Source organism: Vulpes lagopus, chromosome 21, assembly GCF_018345385.1.
Source record: "Vulpes lagopus strain Blue_001 chromosome 21, ASM1834538v1, whole genome shotgun sequence".
Classification (NCBI taxonomy): Eukaryota; Metazoa; Chordata; class Mammalia; order Carnivora; family Canidae; genus Vulpes; species Vulpes lagopus.
The window spans coordinates 22,696,830-22,721,143 of record NC_054844.1 but is presented as its reverse complement, the minus strand read 5'-3'; the positions used below and the strand labels follow the sequence as shown (position 1 = coordinate 22,721,143).

Sequence of the window (24,314 nt, the reverse complement as noted above, 5' to 3'; positions counted from 1 at the left end):
GTAATCAAATAATGGAAAACAAAATTTGAGTTACAGAAAGTTACATCCCACACATTACTTACTATGGGATTTTGTCCAGATCCTTTTACTGTGTTGTGAATCCCCCAAAGTAGGTATGTATATTTTGCAGTGTTTCCCAAGCTAATGGGAATTGTACACATTGTCTCAAGTCCTAGTGTTCTAAGGAACAAACTTTGAGAAACTCTTACCTGTTAATACCCAGCCCTCTCACGGAGATAAGTGTTGTCATTAAAAAGCAAAGTATTAAAGAAAAAGCAGATTATTTTGGGTGCATACAAGATAGATATTAATCAGAGAATGTGTCAGAAGGAAGGTAACATTTGGCATTGGGTCTTAAAAATAGATATTTTCACAGTTTGTAATATTTACATAGATGGTATTGGGCATTAGAGAACCTTCCATGAGAAATAATATTTCAGTCAGGCAATAGTGCAAAGAGAGTGGAATGTGCAAAGAGAGTTTGGGGAATGTAGAAAAAGTTGATGGATAAGCATCATTTGATGTTTATTGTATTAATCTTAACTGTTGATTATATTTTAGAAGATTGGTTTTATTTTTTCAAATATTAGAAAAGGTCACTTGAGGACAATTTCATGTCATGTCATACAAGATGTCATCACTCATTAAGATTACTTATTGAATATTTACTGACTGCTTATTATATTCAGAGCTCTGTTTTGGATGCTGAGACTAGCTGTAAATAAGGTATACAAGCCTCCTATTCTCAGATGACTCACAGACAAAAGCAACACAAACATAACAAAGGCAACAAGACAATGTCAACTAGTGATAAGTACTATGCAGAGAGAGAGATAAAATAGGCTGATGTGGTGAAGAGTGCCTTAATGGCTATTTTAGAAAAACAAGAAGGAACCAGACGTTTGAAGATCATGGGGATAACATATTAGGTGGAGAGAACAGCTGGTGCAATATCCCTAAGGGAGAACTGAATTTGAGGCTGTGAGGAATAGAGAAAAGGCTAATGTGGTTGGAGCATTGGCAAGGAGGAAAATAGTAAGAGTTCAGATTGACAAGAACCAGACCACAGAGTAAGGAGTTAGAATTTTTTTAAAGCATCAGGGTTAACTCTGTAAGAAGAGCTTGACTGTGTGTGTGCACGCGCACGCACACACATGCGTGTACATGGGCATGGTCTCTGACTGCTTCGTAGAGCATACATTTCAAAGGGAAAGAGTAGAAGCAGGGAGGGGGACCAGTTAGGTAGTGATTGCAATAGTCTAGGAAGGACTAGTTTGGACTAGGGGTGGTAGTTAAGTTGGAGAGAAGTTGGCAAATGAACATACAGGGTTTTTAAATTGAAATATAGTTGGCGTACAATGTTATATTAGTTTCAGGTGTACAACATAGTGATTCAACAAGTTTACATGTTATGCTGTGCTCACTACAAGAGCAGGTACCATCTGTTACCATGCGAAAATATGGACTGCTTCACAAATTTGGGTGTCATATTTGTGTAAGGGCCATGACTAATTTCTGTATTGTTCCAATTTTAATAAATGTTCTGCCAAAGAGACTGCAACACACAGGTTTTTAAGGACTGCTAATGAAATGGATGTATGGGATAAATTGAAGGAAATTAGGTATAGATTGGTGGTATTTGTTGATGACACTGGGGGAGTTTTAGGTGGAAATCAGAAGTTTTGTACTGGACATATGAAGTTGGAAATGTATAGTGACATTCTATTAAGAGGTCAAATAAATAATTGGATAGGTGAATCTTGAATTCAAGAGTTAAATCTGTGCTGGCGATATAAGGATATATTATTCCACGTTATTCCACTAACAGTTGAGAAGGTCTATCTACCTATAGTTAAAATACATTTTAAAAGGTAAAATAAATAAATAAATTTGTTAATAAAAATTAAAAGTTTCTAGAGTTTACAAATTACTATAGTTAGCCATGGTTTTGGGTACTACCTGTTTTCTTATCATTTATTAAATGCTGATAGAGAAGTGGGAAGACATTCAGTTTTCATATTGAATATCTAGAAAGTCTTCTGGAGTTCAAATACTCCTCTCCTTTACAACTTCTGGACAAATGTATTTCCAGAAGAAGCCTGAATACTCATTGTTGGAAAGGCATGGGTTTTCCTCCCAGGGTAGGCAATTCTAGATTTATAATGTTCTTCCTTTTTTTTTGAATATTTTCCCACTCATATTCTTTTCTTCGTTTTTACCAAATTCTGCAGTTTCAGACTTAGAAGAGGGTCTAATCTTCATTCTTTATAGTAAATTCTCATTTATTTTGAGATAGCTATTGTGCCTTTCTTGTTTCCTAGGTTAAGCATACCCAACACTTTTAGTTGTTTCTCATGTTACATAACTTTAAGTCCTATGTCCATTCTGGTTAACTCTTGTTTCTAGAGCATTTCTTTTGCATCACTGTGTTCAACATAGTACTATGGCTGTGTTTCAAAGACACTGAGTGGAAGAAGTCTTTGGTTTCCAATTTATAGATGCCATATTTATGTTGATGGGAAACAATCCAAGGTCCGTATGCTTTTTTTAAAAATAAAATAATATGCTTTATAATAGTTTTAGATTGCAAAGCTGAAAGATAGTACAGTGTTTCCATATATTCTCCATCCAGTTTCCCCTATTGTTTGCATTTTATATTACTATGATATGCTCAGCACAGCTAAGTAACCAACATTGGGTACTTTGCTGTTGACTCTATATTTTATTTGTATTCCCTTAGGTTTTAGGAAAATGTCCTTTTTCTGTTCCAGGATCTCATCCAAGATACATATTGCATTTAGTTGTCATGTCTCATTACTTTCTTTTGAATTATAACAGTTTCTCAGATTTTCTTTGTTTTCTATGACCTTGACAGTCAGGTATTTTGTAGAGTGTCTCTTAATTTGTTGTTGTCTATTTTTTTTTATGATTGGACTGGGGTTATGGGTTTTGGGGAAGAAGATCACAAAGGTGAAATTTCATTCTTACTATTTCGAGGGCACATACTGTCCACTTGACTTATCACTGACACTAATCTTTGATCACCTGGCCATGGTTTCTCTATTGTGAGGTTACTTTATCTTTCTATATTTCACTCTTTGGAAGAGCAGCTCACACTCAAGGGATAAGGAGTTAATTCATCTCCTTGAAGCAGAGTATTTACATAAATTATTTGGAATTCTATATGGGAGATTTGTCAGTTTCCTCCATTTATCTAATCATTTATTTATATAGTATGGACTCATGGATACTTATTTGATACTTTGGATTATAATTCATTACACTGAATATATATATATAATATATAATATATATTATATATATAATTCATTACACTGAATATATTCAGTATATATATGTACATATGTATATATATACATACATATATATGTATGTATGTATATATATATATACATATATATGTATGTATGTATGTATTTGTTGATCAAATTGTTTCAGTTTTGGCCAATGGAAGTTTTTGCATGTTAGGCTCTATGTCCCTTTGACATAACCCCACCATTTTGCTTTTCCCTGTTCTTTTATTTTTTAAAAAATATTTTATATATTTATTTGACAGAGAGAGAGAGAGAGAGAGAGAGAACACGCAAGCAGGGGAAGTAAGAGAAGGAGAAGGAGGCACCCCGCTGACAGGGAGCCTTATGTAGGGCTCAATCCCAGGACTCTGGGAGCATGACCTGAACCGAAGGCAGATGCTTAACCAACTGAGCCAGCCAGGCACCGTTTTCCCTGTTCTTCTAAAATCGTGCAGCTGTAACTCATGAATCTCCTATTTTATACTGCACTATTGTTTTTTGCGGGAGAGGGTTGTGGGTATAAAAACAAACCTTATGATTGTCCTTATTAAATTTCACCATTTTAGAGCTGCCTGTTACTATCATCTCTTGCCTACTATAGCAATAGCTTCTTATTTGATCTCTGAACTTTCATTCTAACCACCTCCATGTGCACTGTATTTGGTTCTTTGAATAGCAGCTAGAGTGATCTTTCCAAACAAATCAGTTATGTTTGTTTGGAAACCCTCCATGTTTCAATGCACAAAGCTTTACCTGATCTGACTCTTGCTTATGTCTCTGATCTCAACTCTTAGCCTTTAGAGCTCTCATTCAGTATATTTTAGCCACATGATTATCCTTTCCAAGCTTTTCTATATGAGGCTTTTTAAACTTTGGTTCTCTCTGCCTGGAATGTTCTTCCCTCATACTTTCAAATGGCTGATTTATCTTTGCTGTTCAGATCTTGGCTCAAATGACACCTTCTCAGGGAGGACTTTTCTTGAATTCAATCAAAGGTAGCTTCAGTTTCTCCCTATAATAGTGCCATGTTTTATTTTCTTTTAGCAATCATCATCATGGGATATTTTCATAATAATTTCTTAGCTGTTTGTTATTTTTTGGTTTCTCCCACCACTGGAATGCAACAAGGTCTTGAATCTCTTGTTCATAGCTGTATCTTCAGTGCATAAAGCAGTTCCTAGCATATGTAAGAAGCTCAATATATATTTGTTAATGTTGGCTGCAAAAGGCCCAGTTAATGTCTTCTGAGTAACACTTACTTTGAGGTCCCCATAGTCTGTAAAGCCCTTGTGTTGTGCTTTTATAGGATTGCATTGTACCATTCTGATTAAGATTGTATAATAATTCTTTAGTTAACTTCTTGTGCTTGTTATAATGAATTTTCTCCTGAGAAAATAAAGCCAGTCCTGTTTCCATCAACACTTGCATGTAGCCTATAAATCCAAGCCCTCCCTGTGTGCAACCGTTCCTTTATAGATCACCAGGACAAGATAAGAGATATAGAGGCAAAACTTGGAGCCATCAAATTTTTTCCTTCCAACTGTCAATTAAGGTTTCAGTTCTCTCTGGATATAGTTGTTCGACATTTTATAACCTTAGCTACTTATATTATTTTTCAGCTTATATCTCTGTCTTGACCTCAACGAAATCATCAGGAGGTATCTTAATTGACACTCAGATGTGGTGTAGCTGATACATTCTTTGTGTTACCACTTTAACCCATTCTGACTCCTTATGATCTTTATTTCCTAGTCTTAATGTTCAAAAGCCGTTTTTTTTAATACCCCATTTTAGAGTCTTTGGATCTGCATGAAACTCAGTAGTCTGTTGCTATGAAATTATTTTTCTTTTTGCCGGTTTTTTTTTTACTCTCTTTGGGCTCATACACAATTACGTAATTAAAAAATATTTAACAAGCTTCTCAAACAAACGTAATGTTTTACTAAGTTAAGACATATGCTGTTAATCAGACATATTTGATACCATGCAGATCTGACCACCAGATAGCTTACATGAGCTATATAGTACTTTATAGTTCCTATAAAATCACTCACTAATTAACAATTCCTCATTTAAGTCAATGATTCATTATCGTTTCAACTAACTTAAATGTAACAGTGTGAGTACTTGTGATTTGCTTCCAGTTATAATGGGAATTGGCTAGAAACTAGTATTAGCCTATGGAGGTACCCAGTAGAATCAGTTACTACGTTTTAATCTCAATTCTTTTCAGATGGTGGGAAGTGTTATCATTTAGTATTTATTTTTGCTATGGTGTTGTCTTTGGGCTGCTTCCTTTGGAAACATACTCTGAGCCTCTGACATTTGCATCTATGAGGTTTATTGTTGTGTGCTCTTGGGAACAATACCTATGATGGGTGAGGGAAGCAGGATGGGCAGATGGAGAGGTTGAATTGAGATGCAGTTGCTGCAAAGGATGCAGCCAATCCTATGGGGAGCTCTAGAGCTGGGTTGGCCATTCAGAGCTGTCCTGAATTGAGGTAGGAAGCTGGCCTTTGTATCTCCTTATTTAGCGGTCATTAGACATTTGCTTCCCCTGGGGAGGAGTTTAGCCTCCAGCGAGGCAGAGCCCAGAGAGGGGCTCAGCTGTGAGCTGTTAGCATTCATTGCTGCCGGCAACTGGGGTAGTGAGTGCTTTTAACTGAAGGGAAGATCTTTAGTTGTTGGGTGAATGAATAGTACACAACAGCATCTTCTACAGGTAAATTGGTATAAATGTTATGTCACATTGCTAACTTTCTACTTCTATGCCATTTGTATTCACCTTCAAATTGTTGTACTCCCATTCTTGCCCAAGCTCCTATATCTACCCTGAATATATCCTTTGGTTTCTTCATAATACACTTGCAAACACACACACACACACACACACACACACACACACACACACACAAATACAGTGACCTGGCATATAATTGAATGCTTAATAGGAATAAGTTTTTTCTATTCAGACTTTGAAATACACCGTTAACTAATTTGGCTAAGATCCTAACAATTAGGTTTCACAGACCCCTATTACTCCATTTAAAGAGAATAGTTCCTTCTTCTTGTATCCTGTAGGTATTTCAAGAAGGAGATAGCATTGAAATATAAAATGAGCTTAGAGATCCTTGAAATATCAGCAACCACATATCCAGAACTAGCTCAATTCCTCCCACCTCCCTCACATCTACCTCCTTGTTAAACACTAGTTTAAAGACTGCAGGTTTCTGGAAGCTCCTCACACTTCTGAATATTGTCATTATATACAATAACAATCTAAGGATTTACTGACCAAATCCTTTATTCATGGTTCACAAGAAAGCAGTACATTTTTGTACCTGTTGTAAGTATCACTATATTAAAATGGGTGTTGAAAAAGCTGTTTTATTTTTTCTTGTTCTTTCAAAACAGTTGTTCCCACAAAGGAAACTCAAGTCTCAACCTGCTATATTGATAATGCACAATAACATCTGATTTGAGTCAATACTGATTATTGTGCATTTTGGCCTGCCAGGAGATATTATCCTTCCTTCAGCTAGCAGTACTTCTTTATCAAACATCGCTAAAACTATGACAACTCATTCTTGTTCTAGCATCTGACATGTGCTGAACAAAACAGACACTTGAATGATATCAGCAATGTATGTCCTTTCTTTGTAGGAACCTGGTTTATGTAAAGAAGTAAATTTTCTCTCTAAGATTTGATAGAATCAAATTGGTTTGGTATGCTGAGGCAGATTACACTAATTGGCTGGTACTATGGATTCAATCTGTGCTTTTTAGTAGGATATGATGAAAATCACTGAATTCATTGGCATCTCAGGTATTCATCGAATGAAAGTGATATCATGGTAACCATGTTACAGTATTCTCACTTCTGTCTTTGCTTCCTGGTTCCATCTTACCTTTCTAGGTTTTGAGGCCTAAAAGATGTTTTAAAAAACACACCATAAAATTAAAAAGTTTAAAAAATTGTACATTGTAAGTACTTCTGGAAATTAATGGTTAGCATGTGATATCTTAGATCATGTCATTTTGTAGAAAACTTCCATGTATTGTAGATGGCTTCCCATCTCCCTCAGAATAGGAGCCAAGTTTTGGTAATACTTATGATGCTCTGACCTTTCCCATTCCCTAGTTACCTCTTGAACCCATTATGAACCATCTCACCTCTTGCTTCCTCCCCATCATCCACACTAGTTTTCTTCATATTTGTCTAACTTACTGGGACAACTCCCACCTCAGGACCTTTGAATTTGCTCTTTGCTAACACACTCCTCAGTTAAGTGAATGCTTACTCTCTTATCTCCTTTAAGTCTGATCATTTGTGATCCTGTCATTATTTTCTCCTCTTCTGACTTTTAAACTATAAAACAGCAGACCCCTCACCCCTGCCCTGACACTATGACAATACATCTGTCTTCTTTGCTATATTTTTCTCCTTGTATGCACCATCTTCTACTATACCATATGTATTGTGTTTATTGTATTCTTTGCTCACTAGAATGTAATGTTTATGGGTTCAGGTAGTTTTATGTGTTTGTCTACTCACAAATCCCTGGTACCCAAAATAATTTCAGAAACTAAATTAGTATGAACAAAAGGACGTAATCTATATTGAAATGGACGTAACAAGACAGTGAATATAGACTGAACTATGATTTATATAGGATTGCATTCTAACATTATTCAAAATGTGTCTGACAGATCTTAGCAGCTCAAATTGTTTCTCAGAAGTACCTTTGTGTCTATATTTACCTTTTTCTGTTAGTTATTTTTATTCTTGCTTTGTAGCATATAGTACCTTTTTCTGTTACTTTTATTCTTGCTTTGCAGCATATAGTTCAATTTTTCACACCTTGTTTAGACTTATGTGTTTACTGTAACTCTACTGTTTTAAGTTTCCTACCTCCTTAAATCCACAAAGCACTTCAAGAAAGGATTTCCATGTATTATATTTTTGTTCAGAAAGTCTTATCTCAGGCAGACATATTTGCCCATTTTCTTTTTTATTAAAAAAGTTTTATAATCATTATACATGCAGAGGGGTATTTCAACAGATGGGGTTAGTATCTCTCCATGAAACCACCCACAATAAAACAGTTTCCTAAAAAAAGTTAACAATGCATAAAATGCTGATACAGTGCTTTAGAACACTTAATTATTTCTTTTCCCCCCCATTGTTTATCATTGTTTTGTCAACTTTCCATATCACTACCCACAATGCTTTGGGTTCGGTTTTCTTTGAACATTCCTTTCCTCTGAACTTACCATGAACTTGTGCCTGTAGCATGCCGCCACAGAGTGCCACAGCCACTTTATAAAGGGGAAAAAAATCAACACTTTTGTCATAAAAGGTGCTAAAACCAAGCTCATAATATAAAATAGTAAACACACTTGTCCAAATGCTGTTTTAGGCTGAAGTATGATTCTTGCTTTAAAAGAAGGTTAGTGTAATAGTTTACACATACTTCAGGAGAATCAGGAATTTAGTTTGTGTAGGGAGGAGGAAGAGAGAAAAGAATTATGTTTCATAAGATTAGGTGGACTGTAGGAGGAGACGGATTGCATGAATACCAAATATGATACAAGAGAGGATGGAGCCTCTTATCGCACATGCAGTGTAGGATGATATAGAGGATTATTTGTTTTATACAGAAGGACAGAAGGAGGGATTTTTTTTTTCATTTTTGATGATTTCTCTGCTTCCAGGGTTATATTAGGAAATTATTGGTCCTTCTATCAAAGTGTCAGGAGAGGGACTCTGGATTGGGAAATAAATCCTAGGTTCTCATCCCAGCTCTACCAGTGGATAAAAGTAAATGGGACTTTCTGACAATATGAATTCTTGCCTGACTTGCAACCTCAACTGATTGTTTGATAAAGCATGGATCCATGAACTCTATGGGACATGGCCCAAATCATAGCAAAGTCATGTTTTTTTAAAAAAAATCAGAACATGCAATAATTTCCCTTTTATAATAGGTTGTTACATGTGACTTTATGAATTGTATCAGAGCTGCAGTGGGGCTCCAAAGGACCAAGAATATCGTGGGTCAAACCATCTATATGAGATTTGCTGGGAGATTGAGAAATCTCATTTGTTTGTATATTTATTTCTTTATTTTACAGTTCACCTCTCATTCACCTAGAGAGGATGTGTGAGGGGAGGAGGAAGGAAGACTATAATAAGATTGATGAAGAGAGTATGATAGTGAGAATTCCAGTGGAGAGAATTAAGACAGCTGAGATGTTGCTCTCATTCTCCCCTATTCTTTTCTCCTGTTCCCACAAAGTGAACAGGATGGCAGGGAACCACTCAGGGAGGTTGGTGTGTAGCCTGGCCTGTGTGGGGGGCATAGGTCCTGGTAGCTGATATGAGAGTTGCAAAAGTCAGAAGGTAAGAGGCCAGGACCAATGGGCAGGGATGCAGTGGGAATAAGCCCCATTTCCACAACTAGTAGGAAAAAGCTGTGATTTCCTGGAGGTCATATGTGAATCCCAGAAGGGAGCTAATTATGATGTCTCCAGTCACTGCTTCTCTCCTCACTCCTACCCCCACTCTGAAGAATTTCCTGCTAAGAGGAAGACAGTCTTGGCCAAACGACTAGAGTCTGATGATCTGATCTAGGAACTGACGGGTCCACCAGTCCTCATATATGGCATTACCAGTGCTTAAAAACCACAGCAAGGTGAATCTCTAGGGATTCATAAAACACACACTACAAGAAAGAGCCAGCATTAGGACCTTGGCCAGTAGCAGAATATGGCTGTCCAAGCCAATAAAGAGTTTTTTCGTCTTTTACTTCTTCCCTTTGTCTTTTTCTCCATTTAGTCAGTTGTCTAAACTTGACTCAGATTTATTCTGACTAAAATTTCAAATTGCCCCCAACTAGGATATTACCTTACTTAATAGACATTTATCGAACAGGTAGTATGTGCAAGGCATCATGCTACAGATATATTTCCTGATTTCAAGGGCCATGTGTAGCAATGAATTTTCTCTTATTCTTGTTCTGAGTGCAATTTTAGTCTTCTCAAAAAAACTGATAGATAAGTTCCAGGTTTGTAAATATAGTTTATAGTATGAATATGAAGAAGAGGAGGTTGAGTTAGGACTGGCACAGGAATAAGGATGTTTAGGATAGTCTTGTTAGATAGATGGAGGTGAAATAGAGCAGCAAACCAGATAACTATGTATTATTCATTGTTATCTCATTCAATTGCCAAGTTTTTAAATTTGAGCTCTCGATGGCATGCTGTAAAGGACCTGATTTTGCTGGTTTATTTTAGTAAATATTTATTGAACAGGTACTATGTGTAAAGCATTATTGTGGATAGATATCATTCCTGCCCTCAAGAAATGTATAATCTAGTGGAATAGAGAGATTTCCTTAGTACAGATCCCTGCAATATTCAGAAACATATGATTAGTGAGATGTGAATGGTATTGGGAATCTTTTATTACAAATGATAAAGACCCAATTTGAAATAACTTAGCCAAAGAGAAGATTTATTGGCTCATATAACTAGGTAGTTCAGGAAATGACACTAATATCAGGACAGAGTACACTTTCCTCTTCCCATTACTCTGCTCTACTCATCTCTGTAGCTTTATGCACAGGCAGCTTTCTTCTTACAGAAGCAGCTCTAGGCTATGACACTTTTTAAACTAGTATTTCCAGAGAAAAGAGTGCATTTTTTTTTTTTGGCCCAGGAAGTTTCTTATGACTGGCCCATTTAAGATTCTGTGCCCTTCTTGAATCACTCACTGTGGCCAGGCAGATGGCATGCTTCTATTGAGTTTCCCTTAGCTAAATGCCTCCGTGATTTGAAGTGGAGGTGGCTGGCTCCAGTCAAATTAACTTGGAATGTATTCTTCAAAAGGAAGGATGTTCTTTTAGCATAAGAGAGTGGGAGGGAACATATGGAAGATAATACGACATCTCCATTAATTGGTTGAGGGACAGTGCAGAGAATAGAGGGGTCTTTCTGGTGACTGCAGAAAATGTACAGGAAGTAGTGCTAGTAATAGTTCAGATTTCGAGATTTAACAGAGAGTTTGTTGGGACACAGAGGAAAGCTTCTCTTCCAGGAAGAGGAGCTAAACCATGACACTTACAAGCTCAAATAAACTCAAATAATGCCTTGTGACTCTCTTTCTATATATGTCCTAGCACCTTGAAGGCAATCTATTCTCTATAATATTTTCTTCAATTTTTTCCCTACTCTCCCCTCCCACCATGATCAATATTCCACTAGTATCATGTCACTTCTACTACTCTAGTAAAGAACACTGGTGCCTTCCTACTATACAGATTCTGTGTTCTCTTTACAGTGCTAACTGACTTCATATCTCTCTGGGACCTTTTAACCTCTCTTGACTTTTGAGGCATTGTCCTTTCCCTGTTCTCTTCTGCCCATCCAAGCATTTTTTTCTGAGTCATTACTATTGGCTGCTATATTTCTGACCTCTCCTTAATGTCTCTTTTCTCCAGAGCTCATGCCTGCCTCTCTTTCCATTCCCATTCATTCTCATGACATCTATGAACACCTATGCTTATCTGTACCAATAGCCCTGCTAGAATCTGATCCTTCACTGTGTATTCCAGATTCCATGATCCATAAAGATCACAAGTTGAGCATTTCCCTTATGATATTTTGGTACGTATTCTGTTCCTACAATTCTCATTGCTGTTACTTTAAATTTTAATTTATGTTGCCAACAATCAAGAAAGATTAAATGTTGCTCCAAGCAACTATTTAGGCCTCAATCTTGTATTCTAACTGGTACTTCTGAATAACCCCATATTGTGACACTGGACATGATAGACCATGCCCTTGTTCACATTTATTTTATTTTTAAAAGATTTTATTTATTTATTCATGAGACACGGGGGCGGGGGTGGGGAGAGAGAGAGCCAGAGAGAGGCAGAGACAGGCAGAGGGAGAAGCTGGCTTCATGCAGGGAGCCCAACATGGGTTTCCAGGATCACGCCTTAGGCTAAAGGTGGTGCTAAACCGCTGAGCCACCCGGGCTGCCCAGCCTTGTTCACATTTAAAGAGCAAGAAGCTAGTATTTCAACTGTAGGTTGAGTTAGATAGAAAACAATACTGATTGATAATGAAAGAGGTAAACTTTTAGGGAAATTTATAGAGAGAACAAGGCATGCAGCTGGTCTGCATAATTCACAAAGAAGGTCTAATGTGGGCAGAACCTTGAGAGGTCACTGAGTTTCAGGAAGATGATGAGGGGCACTGCTACATTTTCAAGGATAGGGCTGCAAAATGAACTTTTGTTCCCACTTCTATGATTCCTCTCCCCTCCTCAGTTTTCCCTGCATGATCATCCTTACATTCTAAACATCAAAGAATTCAATATTCATTACATCACAACCTTTAAATGGATGTCCATCCCTCTTTAGTAACCAAATCGAGACAAACAGTTCATCTTTATCCAAGTGACTCCTTTTATCAAGTTAACTTCTATGATTGTTTGCCTTCAAAAAGAATATTACTTGTTGATTGCTTCAGAAAGCATGTTTCAAAGGTACATTTTTTCTTCAGTCCAACTGACAAGAATTTTACTACTTTTTCCAATCATTTTTGTAGAAACATCCCATTTCACAGTGGCCAACTTCTTTGAGTAGATAATAAGCCAGATGCAAGTGTATACTATCAACCAAACAGTGCATTTTTTGGTGCTAAAAGTTGAGTTTATAACATTTCACCCATGAAAAACCATTAAAAACGAATGAATATTGAATATTAAAATGTATTATAGATTTACCCTGGACTTTCCAAATATATAGTGTTAGAATATCTTGTCATCTGCTTTGCTTAAGACAAAGGCTTAAGCACCATTTTAGCCATCTGAGGATAATCACCTTGATCTTCAGGCCTCCTTTAATTATGCAGTAGATCATAAATAGTATCAGGACATTAACTTCTGATATTTTACTACCTGACATTCTGTTTTCATATAGACTTTTTAAAAATTTTATTTTATTTTTTGAAGTATGAATATAGTTATTTAAGAAAATTAAAAATGCAATATTTTATTGCAAATGCATAATCATGGTAGATTTAGAAAACACTGGTGAGTAAAAGAGAAGCAATTTAAATTTTATTCACATATAACCACTGTTGAATGATGCATCTAGACCTTCCAAGCTTCTATTAAGAAATACACATTTTTTTATTCTTTTTAAAATAATAATTGGTGGGTCAGACAGTGTGTGTGTATATTTTTTTTCCCTTTAAGAAAACATTATGCATTTCCTAAATTTTGTATGTAACTTTTTAGGGTGTAATTTTTTCCCCTATCTAATTAATACTAGGAACAGTATCCTATCTGGGTTTTATAAAAAATATAAGTTCTAATATCCTATTGCTTTTTTGATCATAATAATGATAACACCTGACTTTTACTGGGAGCTTCTCATGTGATAGGCACTGTGCTCATTATATATATATAATTTGACTCCTCACAACAATTTCATGAGCTTCCCAGCAGTATCCATCTTTAATGGAAAAGAACCTAAAGTGAGAGATTTATTATTTTAACTTCAACTCATAGCACTAGTAAGTGGTAGAACCAAAATTCAGATCCAGATCTGGGCTGAAAACTAGAATAAAATACAGTGAGGACATTTGGAATATACATAGTAAGATGTTACACTGAGCATGCTTGCTTGCTCAGTGTTTTCAATCTGCCCATCTTTGAAGATTTCTGGGGCAAGGGAACATCATCATGAGACTTCAAGGAAACCCTAAGCCAAGTGGAAAGAGTGGAATAATTTTCCCCTGGTAATCAGAGAAGATCTTGAAATCCTGTTAGAAAAGCACCATAATGTACATTGTTTTGTTTCCTTTTTCTACTTGGTCACTGTTGCCAAAGCCCACCTATCTGTCTAATTTTTAAGAGGTACCATTTTCATCACAAAATGTGTTATCAAGTACCAAGTTTTTTACCTTAATTCCTGCCTCTGGCCAGTCATAAGCAGCTTATATGGAATACTTGAATTTAACTTCCCTGTCAAAGATGTAGACTACGTTCTTGAACTTGCTTAAGAAATGTAGACAGTGATGGAGACTTTCCCATCAGTGAACAATTTAATAGATTTAGCAATAGAGTTGCCTCTTAGTTATGTTCTCAATGAATTTTTTCCTGAGAAGGGAAGCATTCAAACCTCATAGTGAGAAAAGTCTTGAGTTTAAACCCCAGCTTTACCAATTGCTAGCTTTAAATCTTGGGTATATCGCATAATCTCTCAGAGCCTCTGTTTTTTCATCTGAGATATAGACAGAAGTGAATAGATGTATAGTTTCTGGCCAAAATAGACCAAGGAATGTGACTTTTTTCTTAAAAAATATTAAGGCAACTTTCTGCTTTGTATTTGCTTTTCTGTGGGTTTGGGGAGCACATTTCAACCATCTCTTCTGCTATAAAGCTGAATTTTGGTTAAACTCTTATATGGAAAAGGTAACTTAATTGTAACATTTTCAAGCATAAATACACTGAGATGATCCATTTCAACACTCTGATTTCAAATATAACTGATCTGAGGCTCAGAACTGGGAAATAAGGTGATTGGTGGCAGAACCAACACTTAAGTTTAATGAATTTTACGTATTAAATACACATATTCATACATATGCACATATAATTAGAATTTTCTTAAATATTTTGTTGTGGTTAAATTTTAATACTAGTTCTTGAAAACATACTTTCCTGTCTTAGTGGTAATAAAAGTGTGGATTTACCACTTTTCATACCTATATTTTGAAAGCTTTATAGTCCTTTCGAGAGAGATGCCCTGGAACTCTTGTCGGTAGGCAAACACCTAAGGTTAATAACATGTATGATTTGATGATTTTGGCATCTTGCAAAAATTATGCATTAGATTTTCTTTGAAGAGGTATAACCTGTATTTCCACTTCTAATTCTTTAACCTTTAGCTCCTGTTTCCTTTTTTTTAAAGATTTTATTTTTCATTTGAGGAAGAGTGAGAGGAGAGAGCAACAGAGAGTATGAACTGGGGGAGAGGCAGATGCAGAGGGAGAGGCAGACTCTCAGCTGAGCAAGGAGCCTAATACAGGGCTCCATCCCAGGATCCCAGGACCCTGAGATCATGACCTGAGCCAAAGACAGACACTTAATGGACTGAACCACCCAGGCACCCCAGCTCGTGTTTCAAATAGACTATTGGTGTATACTTAAATTGCTCCTCCAAGATTTTATAAAATGATTTGATGAGTAATGATAATACAAATTTTAGAGTAAAATGTACAGTAATAAGTTTGTGTTAATGGGGTTGGCTTTTTGGAATAACACTGATTTTTCTTTTAAAACTTCAAATTTCATATTAGTGAAAATTTGATAACTAGTAATTTCAGCTTCACTTGACCTAACTTGTGAAATAATTGAAAATGCCAATGACGGATGTAGGGTGAGTGTTTCACTATGATTCTTGTCTCCCTTATTGAGTTACCATTTGTTAAAAATGGGAACATATATGTACCACCTGTTGTGCTAAATGTCATTCTTATGGTCCTTTAGCTATTTTGTTTAATTAAATAAAAATAATTTAGAGGTTGGTAGACAAAAACATTTGTATATTTACTTGCTTTAGACATTGTAGAGAATATATTGGATGATCCATGAAACATACCTTTTTTAATAGACTTGTGTTTTGAAATGGAGGCCTTGAATTTAACTTCCCATAGTCAAAGATGTAGATGTAAAGTTCAGATGTGTAGATATCTTCCAAGGAAAGAGCTAGGTGAGAAAGCATCATGTAGTGAATAAATCATTGCAATTTCTTTTATAAAAGCTCTTCTTGTGTAGATCTTCTCCCCATCTCCATTTGAGAAATGTTGAAACCAATTACTGTTTTGAGCATTTTAAGCATCAGAACTATTTTAATAATGAAAATAAGTAACATATTTTGATTTCTCTCTACATGGAATGTACTATTCCAATCACTTTACACATACTAACTCAATATTCCTTGAAGCCACATAAATAAGTCAGTACATATTATCTATCTTGCCCAGGGTCACACAACTGGTAAATGACAGCATTGGCATTTGAACATAGGCAGTCTGGCTCTACCCCCAACCAATTTACTGCATTACTTCCAAGTTGCAAAGTACTTTCAGGATGATGGCTCCAGTACTTACAAGATCAGTGCCATGATGAGCAAATTATCATCTTAAAGGAAGGATTTAAATGAAGCTTTAATTTTTTTCCCCAGATATAGTTGATCCTTGCTATGAAAGGGCTTCTCCCTTGTCCAGTCTTTCTGGTTGCCACATTGATTTTAAAAATGGACATTAAGCTTGGTAAAGACAAAGGAGTTTGTTTTGAAATTTGAAATTTTGAGTAGTAGAACAGGTAAAGGAGAAAAAATTTTCCCAAGTTGTTCAGAGTGGTCAGAATGGTCAATATTATTTGTTTGTGTGTAAAATCAGGTTCTTGCTTCTCGTAATAATAGCTGTCAGGGAGATTGACTGAGGATTTGTGTTAAGATGTATGCTGTGGAGAGTTACAGTAAATAATTAGCATGGTCACAGCTTTTTCCTCTCTCCTACAATAGCTGAAGGATTAATTTTAACTTTCCTTTTAAAAAAAGATGTGGAATGTGATACAGTACTGGGGAGTCTTATCAGCACACACCTCTGCTGTGTTTTCCAGTCTATGTTCAGAATCACTATCGTCAGCAACAGAGCTGAAAAATCAATATTTAGGCTCTTAGACTCCTGATAGGGGTGTAAGGGCAGGGTTTGCTACCTCTTTAATTTGCCCCCTGATGTTCTTGAGTTGCCTCCCCTAGCTTTTCTTGAGATAGGAAAAGGAGGAAAGTTTTATCAACCCCCAGTGGATAATTCCTCCATTGTGGATTTCTGCCTGTTAGTCTTTTACTGTTACACACATTCACACCTCATATATTTTGCTCTAAAAGCAGAACATCTGAGATGATTCTGTGGTTGAAAAAGATCTCAAAGAGATGGAAGATAGATTTAATGTTGCCATTTTTAGATAATGCTGTAAATAGAATGGCAGCTGTCCTCGGATGCATAGCAGATATACAGTACATATGCTGAATAGAAACAGATAAAAGATTGCACTCAATTAATCCTTATGAAAAGCATCATTTTAGCCATGGACTCAGTGATCGAGTTTTTAAGTACAGTGTACTTATTCTACACCTTCACATGATAAAATCCCATGCTTCTGAAGGTGACATAAGAAAGGAAAAATTTACTATTATCCTCAACTAAGTTTAAAGCAGTCTGTAAGATCTTAGTTATTTGCCCTCTCTCTCTTTCGTAAAAAGCCTGTAAGCAATTCAACTCTACAAGCATTTCTGAAACACCTATTATGTATAAAGAATTCTTGGTGCAGTGAGGGGAACAAGACGTGAACTCTTTCTTGTATAGAAAAAGCATAAGCAGAAATTTATCATTGCAAAAAGAATGTGATAATTGGTATAAGTGAATTTTGATAGATATCTTTATCTCAGTAACAGTTAAACATAAAACAACATCTCTATTTCAAGTATATTGCTGGTAGGTACTGTGGATACTGAGATGAATTAAACCAGCCCCCAAGGAGCTTTTCTTAATGGGAGATGGCATGTAAGCTAATCATTACATTCAGTAATTGAATATATGGTTTAGATGTTCAGAAATAGGGCAGCCCCAGTGGCGCAGTGGTTTAGCGCCGCCTGCAGCCCGGGGCGTGATCCTGGAGACCCTGGATCGAGTCCCACGTCAGGCTCCCTGCATGGAGCCCGCTTCTCCCTCTGCCTATGTTTCTGCCTCTCTCTCTGTACCTCTATGAATAAATAAATAAAATCTTAAAAAAAAAAACCTTAAAAAATGTTCAGAAATAGCAGAGGAAGGGGAGATTAATTCTCCTGGAAAGTGTTGGGTTAGGTAGTAGGGCACGACTTCAGAAGAAGAAATGACTAACCAGGATTTTGAGGCATAGATAAGAGTTTAGTAGGTGATCAATGAGAAGTAAAGGCAATAGAAGAAGGTGACAGCATTACAGAAAAAGAGAGTATCATACCCAAAGATAAGGAGGCATGAAACTGTATGGTATTGAAGACTGAATTGTCTGGGCTTGGCCTTACCCTGTACAATGTCTGCACTGTTGGATGGCATCTGGAGTTCTCAAGAAAGACAAGGTTGTGAAAGTCCAGGCCGAAAGCAAAGTAAATTATATATGTAAACTTTGTGTAATAGCAACTTATATGCTTTCTCTTTAAGACATACCTAGTTTTGGGATGCCTGGGTGGCTCAGGGGTTGAGCGTCTGCCTTTGGCTCAGGGTGTAATCCCAGAGTCCAGGTATCGAGTCCCACATTGGGCTCCCTGCGTGGAGCCTGCTTCTCCCTCTGCCTGTGTCTCTGCCTCTCTCTGTGTCTCTCGTGAATAAATTAATACAATCTTAAAAAAAAGACATACCTAGTTTTGTTATTTACAAAATATTTTATTTATTTAATATATAGAGAGAGCATAAGCAGGGATATATCTCTCTCTCTCTCTATATATATATATGTTCTCTCTAGAACATAAAATAATCTTTATTTTTTTAAAGATTTTATTTATTTATTTATTTGATATATAGAGCAAGAGCATAAGAGGAGCAAGGGGGAGAGAGTGAAGCCTTGCAGGAAGGACTTGATCCGAGGATCATGACCTGAGCTGAAGTCAGACACTTAACTTACTGAGTGAGCCACCCAGGTGCCCAAGACAGACCTGGTTTTGAGTTCAGACTCTGGAACTTGTTCTATGATCTTGATCGCTTTTCTTAACCTCTTAGACCTCAGCTTTTCATCAATAATGGGGTTTCTAATATTTAACATTAAACAGTGCATTGTCTGATACCTATATATAATGATTTTAATGATCACTGTTTTTTTTTTGTTTGTTTGTTTGTTTGTTTGTTTTTGGCTTGACCATCTTATAGTGGTATTACTCAGTGAGGGATAAAAATACTTAATCAATGTAGTATAACTGCCATTCTTCCTTCCCATCAGGTCTGGATTTTAAATGGTATAGGAGAGGAAGTTGAAAGAGCTCCAGAATAGGAGTTTGGAGAACTGAATTCTAGTTCTACCTTAGCTATAAACTGAGACTGGTGATCTTGACTAAAAAATATGCTCTTTGAGTTTATTCTTCTCTAAAGAGCTGGGGTTTGTACTCAATGTCTATCTGACTCATGTCCTTGCTACTATGAGTAGTTTCTGAGGAGCAGCTCAGAGACTTGAAAGGGATAAAACTACACAACTTAATTCCAGTAAAGGCTTGCTAAATCAGAAATTGGCCTATTTAGTTTTTATGTTTGTGGGAAAATTGCCTATAGCAACCAAACTCATTTTAAAGAATGGTGGTTTCCCATTGTTGTAAAAAAAGGATGAAATACAGTTAGCATACCCTAAAATTCATTAAACATGCAGAAAGGTGTTTTATCAGCCTTGCAGTTTTATTCAGCCATCAAGAATGGAAAGAGTTGAGTGTGGTTTGATGATTTGGGTGTGTGATGGTAAGATTGTGTTTAGATGGACTCCTGGGGTATCTAATGCCTACTGAGATATTTTGCATCAAAACGTGGAAAAACACGCAATGAATGGTGTTAATGATTGATGAAGTTTATATTTTGAGAAAACTTAGTCGGTGTTGACGAAGGAACATAGTCTTCTTTCTATAAATTAATTGTAATACTCATGAATAATGAGTTTCATTCACAAAGTACGGAGAGATTAACATTCTGAAGAATATGTAGTCAGTAGAGCCACAGTCAAGGAGTGTTAACTCTAGATTCCAAACCACAGCCCTTTGATATTACTTCCTCTCATGACAAAATCTAACTGCTATTTTCACTGTACATTAATTTTGATATCATTTTGAAGTAATAGCATGTATGGCTCTGTAGTCTCTTAATGTAGATAGTCCTCTCTCTCTCTCTCCCCTCTATTTCCTTGCTTTGTTTCCTGTGTTAATCTGGTAACCAGCCACTTATTGTACTGATTATTTTGTAATTGAAACTGTAAAAGCCTATGGCAGGTAAACCTATGGCAGGCAGATGGTCTCCCCAGTATGTCAGCTGTCTCGGAAGTGGGTTTTTTTTTTTTTTTTGTACTACAGTGTGGTCTGGGAAAACACACACACACACACACACACACACACACACACACACACACACACACAATGAAGAAAAGAGCCCAGATCATACAATTTGAAATTTAACAGAATGTATTTGCTAACACTTTTAAAGTTGCCTTAAGACGAAATTTCATTATGGAAGCATCTTTTGTGGAGCCTGAAGTGAAAGAGCAGGAGGGGAAACTACAGTGTTGGGAAGAGTGTGGAGGTTGTTACAACAGATTTTTTCAGTAGCAGTGTTTGTGCCTTTGGTCTTTTGGTGGACTAACTCCTGGGGGGTGGGGTGGGGGAGGCAGAAATGCCCCCAAGCTGTTGGTTGCTTCTGCTTGTTCTCATAGCAGCCTGAGGGGAAAAAATGCTTGTTTAAACACTAATATATTCCATAAAAACCAACAATTATGGCAAGGTTTTTATTTTTTTTTTTTTTTTTTTTTTTTTTTTTTTTTTTTATGGCAAGGTTTTTAAAAAAGAAAATTACATTAAAGATGAATGAGGGTATATTGAAATAATTATGTTTTAAGGTGCGTAACATTAAAAGATATTGAATAGAATATTGACTGTTTTGTGGAAATAGCAATAATGAGATTCCTGTCACCTAATCTTACAATAATTGGGTTATTACTATGCAAATGAAGGTATTACTTTAAAAAAGTAAGGAAGCAAGACAGATCCTTGAGGCAATCCTTTATCTATTCTTAAAGCTGTGCTGTCAATTCTCCTTAGATTGGAGATCCTTTTCCAAACAATTTGGAGATGCTCATTTCACTATTTGCCCCTGAAATTCTACTATAATATTTTTCAGCTGCCACAGGTAGCAGATTGGTGGTTGGTGATTTTATTTTTTTTTAGCTCTTTGTGGAACCCAAAGGAGTAATTAAACTGTATAATGATTGCCCACTGTCTTTTTTTTTTTTTTTAAAGAAATGAAATGTTGTGAATTTTGCTGCCAAAGATACATGCCGGAGCCCTTATCTCCACTTTCCACACAGCTCTATCATTATTGTGTAGTGTCAGGTGGTACCTACACATCTCAAAAGCCACCAGGTCATTTTGGGCTAGCAGACCTCCTAGGACACCTTTGTGGCTGAGGAAGCAATTTTGTTAGTCCTCTGTCATACTCCCACAATCAATAGTCCATACATTGCTGTCACTACCATGTCCATTTAAGCTCCTATGGCACCCATCAAATGAATAGAAATATTTGGGACAATTGCCATTTTAGTTCATGACCCCACCTTTGTGTTCATCAGGGAATAGTATTTCAAATTGTTGATTGCTGAGGCTTTGGATAAAAGGTGATTATATTTCCTGGGAATGTTGTATGATTTTTACATACCACTTGCTATATGAAATGTTCTCTGTATAAGGAAAAATACAAAGTTCCACTTTAAAAGTTCCCTAGTATTTTTTACATAGAGAAAGCATCAAACAAAATCCCTGGATTGAGCCTTCTTGAAATATCACAATGGACTTTTTATATTTTAATACTCTTTGGTAGTATATACTGGATTCATCAGAGCAAGCAGATTTGAGGAAATCATGAAAGACAAATTTCATTTACCAGGTACTTTTGGTTCCAAGGATTAGGAGGTCAAGAAAATATAAGCCTTATCAGTTTATTTCAGAATCAGTTGAGACTTGAGAGACTCTATAAATGTCATCAACACTGCTCTTTACCTTATGTCCTTTCATAGTTCTTAAGGAAGAACTAGGTTCAGATGCCTACTGCACATTATATTCATGTTATATTCATGCCATTCTCTGTTCAGTAGAGAAATCCTAGAGTAAAGTTCTATTTATATGAGTACAGATTTGTTGTTTTATAGTTATTAGGCGGGCATGATTTATCAAATATAGGTAATATTTTCAAGCAATTTGCAGTCCTGAAAATATTAATTCTAAATCCTTTCATTTCCATAATCCAATTAATTTGGTTAGCCACAATAAATCAATATAAGACAGTAGTTTTTATTAGATCTTTGTGGAAAGGATATTTGAGAAAAAGGCAGAAGTCTAGCGCATCATTTAGAATAAGTTATGCCACCATTATAGATAACCCTTAAATCTCATTTACAAACCTTGTTGTGAGTTTAGGTGACTCTGAATGTCAGCTATCTACCATATGTTGGCTTTGCTTTCCAGATTTCCGTTTTAATACACCTCCATATTTACCTGCTTCTATGCACTCTCAGGCCTAGGAAGAGAAGATTTGGATAGCTGAGTACTGGCAATTAAATGCTTTATTCCAAAAGTGACAAACATTCCTTCTCATATTTCTTGGCTAGAACTAATCATATAGTCATTCTTAATTTCATTGGGATGGGAAGAGAACCAGATTGTGATCAATATTGAGAATATTGATCATATCCAGTATTGACTTATTTGCTTATTAAGAATAACTTTGTAATATGAAACATTATTCAAGGTGTGTGTGTGAAATTACAGCAAGGAGTGCAATGAATGATTTTTATTAAAAACTAGTATTTTCTGTCTATTTATTGATGCACCCATTCATCTAGACTTCCTTGGTGATGCTATTCTTAAGTTTTATGGAACAGGTTTTACCTTGACTAAGGTCACTGTGCACTCAACCTTTGCAAATGGGATTATATTGAGCTTTTAAATTGTAGTTGTAACCAACTTGCTATAATGATAAACATTGCAGAAGAATACTTTGGTCCACTTTTCATGAGGGTTGGTGACATTAAATGCAGCTAACAATTTCTCAGGTTGGAAAAGAAGTTGTTATTTGATTTGCAAAAGAAGGAAACATTAGAATCAGTACATTCTTCAACTCATTCTGATAGGATCTGCAAAGAAAAGAGAGCATGAAATAGTATAATGAATGCTCCATTATCTTTTTAAGCAAAGCAGAGTATTTGGAGCTGATAGGTGTGTAGAAACAGTAATTAAAGTGTGTATCTTATTTAAGTTTTTTTGGGTAGCAACAAAACTTTGAGAACAAGGGTGTATTTGACCTTGAAAAGAGAATATTTTACCACTTAGAGCAGCTTCCTGTCATCCTCAGGAAGTAACCAAGTAATTTCTTTTAAATATCATCATGAACTCATGAATTTAAGTATATTTGATGAATTTGATCTATTGAAATTCCTAGTCTTTTTGAAGCCTCATATTGTCTCACCTTTGTCTAATGGAAACCTCTTCAGGTTGGCCCTGAGTACTTTTGACATAACTGTAGTCATCTTTGATAGCGTCCTTGGCATGTGGCATGTCAAGATGTTCTAGGCACATTTTGTATCTATTCTGCCATCATCCACTTCTTCAGCTACTTTTTGTTTTCTAAACACTAGGTATGTTCATTGCTACTGGCGTGGTTATTATTTATAGGCCTAAATAGACAGTGCTATCGGATGTGCTGAGAATTTTCACTTTTAGTATTCAACTATTAATTTTGGACTATCAAATTTCATGTCAAAACAAAAGTATCTAAATTGGTCCTAATATAGGTGATGTCTGTCAGAAGTTCTAAGATTATAAAGAACCACATTTCAGGGGCAGCCCGGGTGGCTCAGCAGTTTAGCGCTGCCTTCAGCCCAGGGCCTGATCCTGGAGACCCGGGATCGAGTCCCACGTTGGGCTCCCTGCATGGAGCCTGCTTCTCCCTCTGCCTGTGTCTCTGCCTCTCTCTCTCTCTGTCTCTCATGAATAAGTAAATAACATCTTAAAAAAAAAAAAAAAAAAAAAGAACCACATTTCAGCCATAGAAGAATATCATCTTCTAGCTATGAACTATAGTGGATACATTAAAAATGTTTCTGAAATTAGTATCTTTTTTGCTTAATGCTGTGGGCAAAATCTT

The 24,314-nt window shown here is 36.1% G+C and overlaps 1 protein-coding gene and 1 non-coding gene across 13 annotated transcripts in view; one reads left to right on the top strand and one right to left on the bottom strand.

The window, feature by feature from the left end:
- Positions 1-24,314, top strand: part of SOX5 (SRY-box transcription factor 5) — a 1,001,956-nt gene that overhangs the window by 110,414 nt on the left and 867,228 nt on the right. The window lies entirely within an intron of this gene.
- LOC121480451 lies at positions 1,455-1,556 on the bottom strand. The gene has a single exon (XR_005984972.1). It is a non-coding gene; the product is annotated as a U6 spliceosomal RNA (small nuclear RNA).